General features: G+C 35.6%; 1 protein-coding gene across 5 annotated transcripts in view; it reads left to right on the top strand.

Moving 5' to 3' along the window:
* FOCAD (focadhesin) overlaps positions 1 to 12,932 on the top strand; it is a 352,199-nt gene that overhangs the window by 34,015 nt on the left and 305,252 nt on the right. The window lies entirely within an intron of this gene.

The following is a 12,932-nucleotide window of genomic DNA, read 5'->3' as shown; positions in this document are numbered from 1 at the left end:
AAACAAAAGTTAAATGACTTGTCCAGGGTTACTGAACTAGTGAATGTCTGAGCTTGGATTTGAACTCAGAGCTTTCTGCCTTTGGGCCTAGTCCTGTATTCATTGCACCACCTAGTTGCCCATAAGATTAAATCTCTATTTTGGAAGTATGCTTATTGTAGGAGTTTAATGATTAATAGGAGCAGAAATGACTTCTAGAACTTTTCTTTTAATAGAGTCTAAAGATAGTCACCTTTCATGTACAGATTGCCCCACAAAGGTTGGCTAATATTTTTTAATCCCTCTGAAGATAAAGATATACCACTTGTCCCCAGTCAGTGCTGTTTGTCTCTTAGTTTTTTATTCTCCTCTAAGGTTGTACTAGTTATGTGGGGTTGTTTTGGTCTTCTGGCTTGTTCACCTGAAATTGTATTATTATTTATTATTAGCAAGAGAACAGTGATAGAGGTGACCATATTTGTTAAAGCTCTGCTACTAGAAAGATCAATTATGAAAAGTTCATCTGTTTTCTAAAGGTGTAACTTAATATTGTTCAGAACATTAAAGTCATTAAATAATTGCTGTCAGTGTAATGGTGTGAAAAGGCACAGAGGATAATAATAATGATATTAGTAAAGTTGATAGCTAGCATTTATATAATCCCTAATATCTGCCTAGCACTGAGCACATACAAATGTCTCATTTTATTCATGCAACAACTCTGGGAGGTAGATCACTATTTTTATCCCTATTTTGCAGATAAGCAAACTAAAGGCCTAGAGAGTTTAAGTGACTTGCTTAGTGTTTGAGACCACATTTGAACTCAGATTTTCCTGGCTTCAGGCCCAGCATTCAGTTCACTGCTACCAAACTCCCCTGGAAGTGTAATCCTGCCTCATCTATGCCCTCGCAGTGATCTAAAAAGGGCATTAGATTATCCAAAGAGAAGCATTAGTAAGCTTCTGAATCCAGTGTAGGATTACACAGAAGAGATAGAAACCCTGGAAGAGACGGACTGCTAGTAAATCCAGCATGAGTCTGGCTGAATGGGTCAGAAGATCAAAGTAGCTCTGTGTCCTTAGGGGGAATGAGAGCTTTATAGGGAGTGAAAGACCATAATCGTACCCAGACTACAGATGGACATCTAGGTAGATCTGAGGACACTGAAATTTGCAAAGTCTCTTTTTTTAAAATGATAATTTTATTTTTTCTAAATTTTGTTTTTTTCTAACTACACATAAAGACAAATCTTAACGTTAATTAAAAAAAATTTTTGTTCCACATTTTTTCCCCTCTCCCCAACACAGTAAGCATTTTGATTTAGATTGTATATATATGTAATCGCGTAAGACACATTTCCATATATAGACCAAAAGAAAAACTCACAAAATAATGACCAAATCATGGTATGTGAATGTAATAATATTAATGGCAGTAGCAAGCACCTATACAACCTTTATATATTATTGTATATAGTCACAGTAGCATTTGTATAGGTAGAGTTCTTTAAGCATGCAAAGATCATCAGATCTTTGTGACAGCGTAGGAAAGTAAAAATAGTTAATACCCCTCTTTTATGGATGAGGAAACTGAGGCAAATGAGAGTTTAAGTTACTTATTAGGGTAACACAAATATTGTGTCTGAAGCCAGATTTAATTTCATATTTTCTTCTATCCAGGTTTAATGCGGTATCGATTGTGCCAAATTGTGTGTAGGAAATGATAGTTTCAAAAAAAACCTTGGAAAGACTTGTATGTCTTAAATTCAAAGTAAAGGGAGCAAAAGTAGGAGAACAATACAATAATAGTAATATTATAAAGAATAATTAGTTGGAAAAATTAAAAAAACTGACCAACTCGATGTTTATTCAGAATTTTAGAGTATTGGCTATAAAGTATGTTACCCACTTCTTTCCATAGGCATGATGAATTTATGATGAAGAATAACATATTTGAAGTTTGAAAGAAAACTAGTTTGAAAGAAAAATAAATGTTAGTTGAAAAAAATTTTTTTAAATGAGAAGGTAAATACTTTGGGATAAATGAAGAAGAGGGTACTATCTATGATGTCTCATAATTTGGGTGGATGAGAACATAAAAATGGGGAGAAAGGGAGCATAAATCTATTTTTCATTCAACAAGCATTTTTAAGTGCCTACTATGTGGTAGGCACTGTGCCACGTGCTAAATTTACAAAAAAGATAAAAACATAGTTTCTGTTCTAAAAGAACTCACATTCTAATGGAGGAGATAGCCATTAACAACTACATGTATATGTAAGATATATATACTGAGTGGATGGACAGTTATGTTACCAGTGGGGGAGGGCCTGGAAAGGCCTGCTGCAAGAGGTGAAATTTGATTCTTGAAGGAAACTAGGACATGTGTACCTTTATATATACACATATGTATGTATGTATATCAGCTGTACATGATACCTTTACAAATTTTGACTGTGTGCCAGAGCATGAAAAATCTCAAAATAAATATAAGAAAGCAGAAATATTTAGTATATCCTGTATTGTCACAGTGTTATTGTCACATGTAATCAATACAGACCCTTTGAGGAAAAGTTTGATTTTAAATGTAGAATGAATCATTTAATGCTAAAAATAATAGACCAAAGAACAAATCATCAAAATGATAGATACATTTCATTGTAGAAAATGTCAGGCCATCATATGTATTTACACTTTTGAGATTTGAACCAAAATGATCTTTAGGAAAATTTATATTACTGAACACTTTCATCAACTGATATTAACAAAAAGAGGATATGACCAATATTTGCATCTACTTTGTGAGACTTTGATAACTTGTCACAAGAAAAAGGGTTTTTGTTTTTTTTTTTTATTTGAAGTGGGAAGTGGAAGATTGGGTACAAGATGAGAGGTAGTTTTAGCAAAACAAAAAGATAGTACTTCAAGAAAGCTTTTGATTAAAAAAGCACAGAAGAGAACAAAACTATGTTTAGAGATTTAATAGGCAAAGTCAATTATTTAACGCGGGAAATGTAAGTATATGTGAAAAAACTCAAAAAAAATATACATTATAAAATTCCTGGTTTCATAGTTAATTCCTTTTTAATTCTTTTTTTTTTTCCTTTTTTTTTTTTTTTTTTTTTTTTTTGCATGTAGAAGTGTTCAGATTTTGGTTTCTGTCTAGTATAAAATAATAATAAAAAAAAAAACCCAAACATTTAAAGCAAAATTCAAGTTTAAGAAACCTACTTATCTAAAAAATGTTGCTCTGAGAATTTTTAAATCATCACATGCATGTAAAGCAGAATGACTTTTTTTTTCAATTCCTATAGACTTCTTGGTAAGTTTATTTCACTTTCTGTTTCCTGTATCATCTTTTTAGCTTAGAGCTATGCCTCTTTCCTTTCCTCCAGAAAACCTCTCCATAAAAAACAAAAACAAAACCCCAGACCAATAGAGTCAGTTCCATTTCAGAACAGCAAGGTAAATTTTCTAATCTTAATTTTTAAGCATTACAGCAGAACAGCACAATTTGGCATCTAATTAAGAGGAACTAGAACAGAAGCGGACGAGGGACATTCTTCCAGTTCTGTGGGCTGCTGATACCAAATAGTATCTTGAAATTTGACAGTTCTGGTCCTTGTAATTTCCTTGAAACTTCCCTGACCCATCCCATCCTGGTTCTGGACCTCACTACTCCCAGAATTTCTAACCCAGTTTTTGAGGAGTCCTGGTCTCCAGTGAGCCACATTGTATAGTCTGAGTTTGAAAAAAGAACTGACAATTGCAAAGCTGTCATTGTCTGAACTTCAGGGAGTGGCTAGGAATGTATATACTTTGCTTCTGAAATCATTCTTTCCAAAGGAACAGTGTGTTATCCAGTGGTGTCCTTTCTTTTCTCCATCCTGGTTCAATTGTGAACCAACATTTAAAAATTGAAAGTTGTTTACCAAGTAGCTTATGTAAACAAAGAATTTGATTTGAGAATTTGTTTGGTGGGGAGGGCCAGGAAGAGATCCTTTTAAAGTCATTAAAAAAATATTCATTAAGAGTGATATGTGGGAATACCTTAAGAAACTAATCATGGAAATTGTCATTACTGATTGTTTTCGAAATCTTTTATAACTTAATCAAAATGGAAACCGATGTGGAAGCTGTAATTTTATGTGCCTTCTGTAACTTTTAAAGAATGGTTACAACCCATTCCCTAATACACAGTTTGGCCATTTGATCCCACATTGTCTTTTGCTTTTTTTTAATGTTAAAGATTTCCAAAGTAAGAAGTCTCCTCTTTTTTTTTTTTTTTAAATCAGATTTTTGCCCTTAACTGCATTGGGATCCAGAGACCTCCTGCAGCCTTTGTTATAGTTGCTTAGTAACGGGATTGGGAATAAAAACCTTACTCTCTTGTGGAACAAGGTTTTCAGTTTTTGATATTGAGGTGTCATGACAGCCTGTAATTTCGGTTGAACTGCCTCCTTTCCGCCTCCCCCCCTTTCTTTTTAAAAGGTGCTTGGTAGGAGGGTTATGTGCCAGATAAACTGGGTAGGCACTTCATGTGTTTGCCTTTTGAGCTTCCCAACAGGCTGCTCTGCAGGAAGGGCCATGTGATTTTGTACATTCTGCATTTGGGAAAATCAAAGCATCTCATCTGAGATTCCTCAAGTCTCTGAGGGATGGACTTTGCAGAATTTTGCCCAGGGTATTAAAAATCCCTTTTGTGGTATCCAAGCTAAAGTGATTGAATTCAGTGTTGCCAAGAAGAAATCATAAAGGTGGAGGAGTTAAAAATGATTGTGTCATGCATTTCATATCTCTGTGAATTACATGGATCTGGGATTATGGTCAATTGAATGAGAAATCAATTTTCTATCCAACTTTTGGGGGAGGGAGGCTGGTGTTGTAGTTAAAGATAAAAGCTTTGGCTAAAACACAAGTGCTTTACAAAACTTGGCTAGCTCCTTAGGAAAACTGGGAGCTTCCTACCTTGCTGGATTATTGTAGTTTTAAGCTTTGGCTCAGCTCTTTATTTTCTTGTATTTTGTAGGACGAGGAGAACCAATGAGGGACACTTGTTTGGGACTCCTGCCAAGATTGAGTAGAGAACTCTCACCACAGACTTTGAAAAAAATTCAGACTCAAACTTTAGCTTCAGTCTGAAATGATTAAAAATTAGCTGTGTTCTGTCTTACATTTGTGGGTTTTAATCTGTATTGCTGCCCTCACTTAGTTAAATCTTATTTGAAAGTGATAAAGGAGTAATACAGATTTTTTTGATCTTGTCTTTTAGCCCAGCTTCTCTTTTCCTTTTATACCTTTTTAACCAATCCCTAATTGTGGTTTTAAAAAATTCTCTCAGCATAAGCTTTTTCCTTTATTGAAAACTTATTAGTGTATCTAAACTGTAGCTTATAATAGCTGCAAAGACTAACATTAATAGCTGTCTCAGACTTTCTGTCATTTATATATTTGATGTTTGTGGGCCCAAATCTTTAGCTGATAATAGGATGGTCATTTGAAAGCTAGAAGGGATTTTAAAAATCAGTTAGTCTACTACCTTCATTTTATAAATAAGGAAATGAATATTCATAGGAGTGAACTGACTTGGCCATGGTTGGCCAAATATTAAGTAACAGAGCTGGAATTCCAGCATAGGTCTTCTGACTACAAATTCATCTGGCTTGACAAGATACCATATTGGAGGTCACAGTTTTCATATCAAAATAGCTCCACAGAACTGAGTTATGGGGAAGATCAAGGGCATCGAGACTGATGAAAGGAATGGCCTGTGTAGTCTGTCTGCCTCATTCTAAACAGCTCTCATCACTTCCACATTTCTAAAATGTGTCCCTCATAATCTTGTGGGGAAAGGACAGCTCAGGACACATGGTTTTGAATCCTAGTTCCTCCTCTCACAGCCCATGTAACTCAAGGAAGTCACAGCCTTTATGCCTGTCTTCTCATTTGCTAAATGAATAGAATATTTGTTTTGCATCACTCAGCAAGGTTTTTCTCCATGTCAATTATGGGAAGACATTTGAACAAATGGTGTCATGAGTAGAGCATGAGTAGAGCAAAGAGACTAGTTGGATTGTAGAGTAGAATACTTGAAAGACACCAGTCTGTGTGTGTGTGTGTGTGTGTGTGTGTGTGTGTGTGTATGTAATTTTATTTTTTATTTCTTTTTTTTCAGCCTGGAAAGAAAGACTAGAGTCAGATTGTGGAGGTCTTTAAATGCCAAACCAAAAAATTTATATTTTGTTCTGAAAGTAATAAGGATCCAGTGAAACTTCTGGAGCAGAGAAATGACATGGTCAGATTGTGTTTTAGAAATGCCACTTTAAGCAGCAATCCAGATGGATTGGAGAGGGGAGAGGTTGTTTTCAGGGAAACCAACCAAGAAGTTTATTGTAATATTTCATTTTTAAAAATAGTATTTTATTTTTCCAAATACATGCAAAGATAGTTTTCAACATTCAGAACCTTTGTAGAACCTTGTATTCTAAGTTTTTCTCTCTCTTTCCTCCCCAAAACTGCAAGCAATTTGATTTTAATATCTCATTTAAAATGGGATGAGAACCTGTACTAAATGTTATTGAGATGAATGGAAAGAAGGAGAGGGACTTGAGAAGGACTGTAGCTAAGTGGCCAGAACCCTGGATTTGGAGTCAGGAAGACCTGAGTTACTAGCTACATGATTTTCACTAAGTCCTATTTGCCTCAGTTTCCTCATCTGCCAGAGGAGTTGGAGATGGAAATGGCAAACCACTTTGATAAAATTGCCAAGAAAACCTAAATAGGATCATGAAAAGTTGGACTCTACTGAAATGAGTGAACAAAATAGCATAGAATTATTGTGAAGGTAAAACATTGTTTTGTTAGGTGCTTAGCAAACTTTAAAACGCTGTGCAGATACTAGCTATTATTATTACATTGTGAAGGCGTTTGAGTGAGATTAAAGAATTATGTAATATTTTGACTATTGTTAGGAATGGTGGCACTCAGTAAAAATATGGAAGTTAGGAAGAGGAGTAGACTTAGGGAGAAATTTTGGGCATGTTGAATGTGAAAAGCCTGTGAGATGTCCAGGTGGAAAGATCTAAGAGGTACTCAGAAATACTACCAGCTGGAGCACAGGAACGAGTTGAGAGATGGATATTAGCCTCATCTGTATGATAAACTCCAGTGGTTTCCTATTACTGCCAGAACACCCCCCCCCCCCTTTTTGCCCTTGATAATTCCCCCACGTAAGACTTTCCATTCTTCTTAGTTCTTTGTTTGTTTGCTGAGGCACAGTTGAGGTTAAGTGACTTGCCCAGGGTCACACAGCTAGGAAATGTTAAGGTTTGAACTCGGGTGCTCCTGACTTTAGGGCTGGTGCTCTCTCCACTTGCATCACCTAGCTGTCCCTCTTTCTGTTCTTCTTACACTTTCCATGTTCTTCCCTCTCCCCTGTCCATCTTCCCATCAGTGATGTGACCCTGGTCTTCTTGCTCTTCTTCATATAAGATATTCCATCTTCCAGGTCTGGGCAGTTTCATTGTTTTTCGCTATTTCCTATTCGTTGTCTCCTGGTTTCCCTCAAATCTCGGATAAAATCTTACCTTCTACAGCAGGGGTCCTCAAACTTTTTAAATAGGGGGCCAGTTCACTGTCTCCCAGACTGTTGGAGGACCGGACTACAGTAAAAACAAAAACTTTGTTTTGTGGGCCTTTAAATAAAGAAACTTCATAGCCCTGGGTGAGGGGGATAATTGTCCTCAGCTGCTGCATCTGGTCCGCAGGCCGTAGTTTGAGGACCCCTGTTCTACAGAAAAGCCTTTTCTGGTCCTTCTTCATTCTAATGCCTTCCCTCTAATAGTTCTTTCCAGTTTATTCTGTACACAGTTACAGGATATATATAATGGCTAGCATGTTTTTTCCCCTCTATTTGAATGCAAGTTCCTTGCGTTCAAGAGCTGTCTTTTGCTTTTCTTTGTGTATCCAGTGCATACACAATTGGCACTTAATTATTTACTGAATATATAGAGATGATACTTGACTCCTCAGAAGTTGGGGAGATTGTTGGAAGAGACTGTAGAGAGCAGTGGAAGGAAAGTGAACGACAGAGCTTTGGGGGTGGATGGTGAGTAGGATTGGATGCACAGGAGATTGAGAAAAGATGGGTCAGGTAGGAGAAGAACCAGGGGAGAACAGGGTCATCCCTCCCCCAAATCCAAGAAATAAAGATTCGGCCATAAGGAGGGATGGTGGACTGCGCAGGGGTTGTAAGGAAGTCACAGAGGAGAAGTGCCAATAAGGCTAATGGACTTAGCAGCTCCCAATAGATCACCGACATCCTTCGAGAGAGCTGTGTCCTTTGATAGAGATTGAAGGTAGATTGCAAGAAATTGAAAAGTGAATGAGATGTGAGGACATGAAGGTAATTAGCATTAAAAGGGTTCTTTTGGGTAGAAATTTGGTGTGAAAATGAGGTAATATAAATTAATAGTTTGAAGGGATGGAAGGGTCAAGTGAAGTTTTTTTTTTTTTTAAAGGGAGGGAGATCTGGACATGTTTGTAGCAGAGAAAACTAGTGAAGAAAAGGTTAAAAATTAGAAGGAGAAGATGGGAGGTTAATAGGATTGAGGTGATAACAGACTGGAATTGGCAAGAAAGACTATCTCTGGAGCAATACAGTAGAGAATAGGGGATGAAATTGAAGCGATTTGAAGTTTGAAATGGGGGAAAACTTATTTTTTCAGTGAAGTATGAATTAAGGTGCTCTGTTGAGAGAAAGGAGAAGGATATGGTCTTGAGAAGGGAAGGTTTGAAATAGGTGTTGATTTGCTGGAATCAACTCAGTGCTACTTGTGAAATAGTGGAGTAGATCTAAATCAGGGGGTTTTAATATTGAATCCTTGGAATTTGGATGAAAAAAAAGCACATCCTCATTTTCATTAACTTCTAATTGAATTTTACATTTCTTTTAACATAGTATTTTATTTTTCCAAATATATGTAAAGATAGTTTTTAATATTCATATTTGCAAAACCCTATGTTGCAGATTTTTTTCTCTCTTTTCCTCCTACCTCCTTCTCTAGATAGCAAGCAATGCAATATAAGTTAAACATGGGTAATTCTTTTAAACATCATGCTGTGCAAAAAAAAAAAGATCAGATCAAAAAGAAACAAATATGAGAAAGAAAAAAAAACAAGCAAAGAAACAACAACAACAACAATAAAAGATGAAAATACTATGCTTTTTTTTTAATAATAATAATAAAAAAGAAACACTTGAAGGATAAGGAAAAAAAAAAAAGAAAATACTATACTTTGATCCACTCAATTTCTGTAATTTTCTCTCTTTGGATGTGAATGGCTCTTTCCATTGCAGGTCTATTGGAATTACCTTGAATCACCTCATTGTTGAACAGACCCAAATTCATCACAAATGCTCATCACATAATCTTGTTGCTGTGTACAATTCTCTCTTGGTTCTGCTCACTTCACTTAGCATCAGTTCATGTAAATCTTTCTAGGCTTTCTAAGTCTATTATCATTCTTATAGAACAATAATATTTTATTACCTTCATATACCATAACTTATTCACCCATTTCCCAACTGATGGACATCCACTCAATTTCTAGTTCCTTGCTACTACAAAAAGTGCTGCTGCAAATATTTTTTGTACATATGGGTCCTTTTCCCTCTTTTATGATCTCTTTGGGATACAGACCCAGTAGAGACACTTTAGCATCTCCTTAAAAAAATTAAATAATAATTTAAAAACATTATTTTGAGAAAGGATTTCCCCATAGGTTTTACCAGACTGACCAAGAAGTCCATGACAAAACAAACAAACAAACAAACCAACCCCCCCCCCAAAAAAAAAAAAAAAAACCCAAACCTTAAAGGATCCTTGGTCTAAATGCTCTAAGAGTTCATCCAACTTCATCTTTTTTTCTGAGTTTATTATTGGGTGAATATTAGTTAACTTTACAAGAAACTGGACTCAGGGTGGGAAAAGAAATATATAAGCTAAAGATGGAAGAGACTTCAGAGGCAATGTCAGCCATTCCCTTTAATTTACAAATGAGGGAAGGTTAAGTGAATTGCACTCAGACACAAAAGTTGTAAACCGGAGAGGTCAGATATAAATCTGGGTGCTTTGATTCCCAACTTTTTTAATACTTTATTCCCCAATTTGTATACCATGAACCTTTGACACTGGCTTCCTTGCTGTTCATTAGGAAGGATACTTCATTTCTAGAGTCATTATACTTCTCTATTGGTTCTCTTTCGTATCTGGAATGTTTTCCCGTCTTCTTTATTTCTGGCTACTGGCTCCCTCCAAGTGTCAGATGAAATTTCACCTTGTATAAGAATCTTTTTCTAGTTTCCCTTACTAAAAAAAAAAAATTAATAATAATTGGCATATAGAGTTATTTTGTGCCTGTATGGGCTGTGTATCTGTCCTGCTTACCCCTTATTGGGACTCTTGCCACCAAATAGTCTCTGATGTTGAACCAGGCTGTTTTTTTTAACTTACCTGGCATATGAAACCTATCCCATTCCCATACCTCACATATATTTTAACATTTAATAGTTCTTATAGGCAATGTATATACCGTTTATTAAGGTTTTTTATTTTTTAACTTTAAAAATTATTTTTAATTTATGGAATAAAACAAGTTTTTTCATAGTACAAATTTTAAATGATGATATTCTTATGGAACGCTTTGATTTTTAAGTACCCATAATTTAATGCAGAATTTTTTTAAATGGTGGTTAGAAGAGCTTTCCCTTGTTGATAGTATAGCTCAACCTCATGATAGAAACAAGACTTTGGGAGAAGTTTCTTGGGTTTGAAGATCATGGCTTGCATTTTATTTCTTTTTCCTGCTTATTTTTTCATGTCTGAGGTTGGTTTCTGGGATCTTAATTTTCAAGAGCTTGATAGATGGAGAAATATAACCATATTTCTTGACATCTCTTTTGCTTCTTAGTGGATTTTCATATATAACAAATAAAAGAGGAGGGGAACTGAGAACAAATGGGCACCCTTACAACTGCTATGGTCAGCAGCCAGGAAAATAGGTTAATTCTTCCAAGATTTTACTCTTGGGAGTTTGTTTTCAATAATGGGGATTTGTTTGTATGTTGTCTAGTCATCTCTGCAGTTAAATCTATTTTCTGAGTGTTTACCTTTTTTGCCTCTTCAATTCAGGAAATTGAAATGAATTTTAATATCATATATTGGATTAAACAAAAAAAACAAACCAATAACTAGAAGGTTGTTTTATTATTTGGTAAGTGCATTAGTCATGTTCTTATAACCTTGTTTTTCCTGCTTTTCTTTGGTCCCAAGGGAGGAAACTATATTCAGGAATATGGGGTCATCAGTTTAACATTCAAAGGGACTTTAAAGGTCATCTAGTCCATTTTCTCATTTTACAAAAAAGGAAACTGCAGCTTAGATAAGCTAAATGACTTTTCCAAGGTAACAGGTAAAATGAAACAGTTTGGAAACAAGCCTAGGCTCTCTGGCTCCAGTTCGTCATGCTTCCTTTACTCTGAGGTGGGTCACCCCGCCCCCAAAACGTTCCAAAATCCTGGCTGCTATTTGGTGGTCGGGTTGCTACACACTGATCCATTGACTAGGTACTTGTTAAACGTTTTCTATTTGCTAAGCACTGTCCTGGGCACCGAGGATAGGGTTACAAGACTGGAAGAGAACCCAGGGCTATCTTGTTTAATGCCTTCATTTAGGTTCAGATAGGTTAAATGATTTGAGGTGAGATTTGAACCCTGGCCTTTGCATTCCAGAAGCAGCAAACTTTCTCTTATACCATGCTGCCTGAACTCTCAAGGTTCTTAGACTTGATTTCCAGTGAATCAACAATAAACATGTAGGAACAAGAAATGCTTGTTTTATTTCATAAATTAAAATGAAAAGAAAGTGAATTGTGTGAGTGAGTGGCTGGATGGCCTAATGGAGAGAGCACTGTGTTTAGTACCTCCAATGCCTAATAGTTGGGTGACCATAGCCAAGTTCTTCAACCTTTCTGCCTCAATTTTGTGATTTGTAAAATGGTAAAAAAAAAAAAAACAAAAACAAAAACAAAAAACCCCGGCTATTTGTAAAATGTAAATTTGTAAAATTGTAACATGGCAATAATAAAAATAATACTTACCTACCACTACTTGTGGGAATCAGAAACATAAAATATATTACCTACTTCATTATCAATTACCAGAATAACCTTTCACTATCAGTTTATTTAGTAGCTACTTGTAATAATTTTACTTTAATATCTCTGCTTTGATTAGAAGTTGTAATCACTCCATAGCTTAAAACAGATTTTGGGAGGTTAAAAAAAAAAGATAAGGGAGGATTGTCAGCCCATCTCATTATTATATAATGTTGCCTGATTTCTTTTGGGGGAATATAGCCTACAAAGGGGTTTGTTTAGTGTACTTTTGAACAATCTGAAAAATCTAAATGTCAATAAAAAAATTCCTCACTCTGTAACTTGTCTATTGATAAGACTCAGAATTTGGCCACGCTGGTCCTGAGGTGACAGGGGTTTAAACATCATTAGGTCCTTCCTGGAAGCTTTTCCAGCATGATAGAACCAGCCACAAATTGCATAGCTTTTAGGACCATCAGGTCACCTTCGTACCATGGTGATACATTGGGTTAGGACATTAGTGGAGGATTATAATACTAGTAAGAGTAATAGAGATTTTTGTTATATTGCTTATATTAGAAGCCATTCTTTTATTGACCCTTTGGTATATGCAAAGTAGTATTTAAGGAACTGTCATCATAAGGTTAGAACTGTCCTTTAGGGGTCAGTTTATCTTCTACCTTGAAAGGACAGTGGTAACTGAATGGCTAGATTTCATTGAAGTGTATTGATTGTAGTTACAAATTTTTCTCTCCTCTTGGGAATGATACTTCATAGTTTGCTGGTCATAACCCAGGA

Source organism: Sarcophilus harrisii, chromosome 1 (assembly GCF_902635505.1).
Source record: "Sarcophilus harrisii chromosome 1, mSarHar1.11, whole genome shotgun sequence".
NCBI classification, from domain to species: Eukaryota; Metazoa; Chordata; class Mammalia; order Dasyuromorphia; family Dasyuridae; genus Sarcophilus; species Sarcophilus harrisii.
This window is presented reverse-complemented; position numbering and strand designations above follow the sequence as displayed.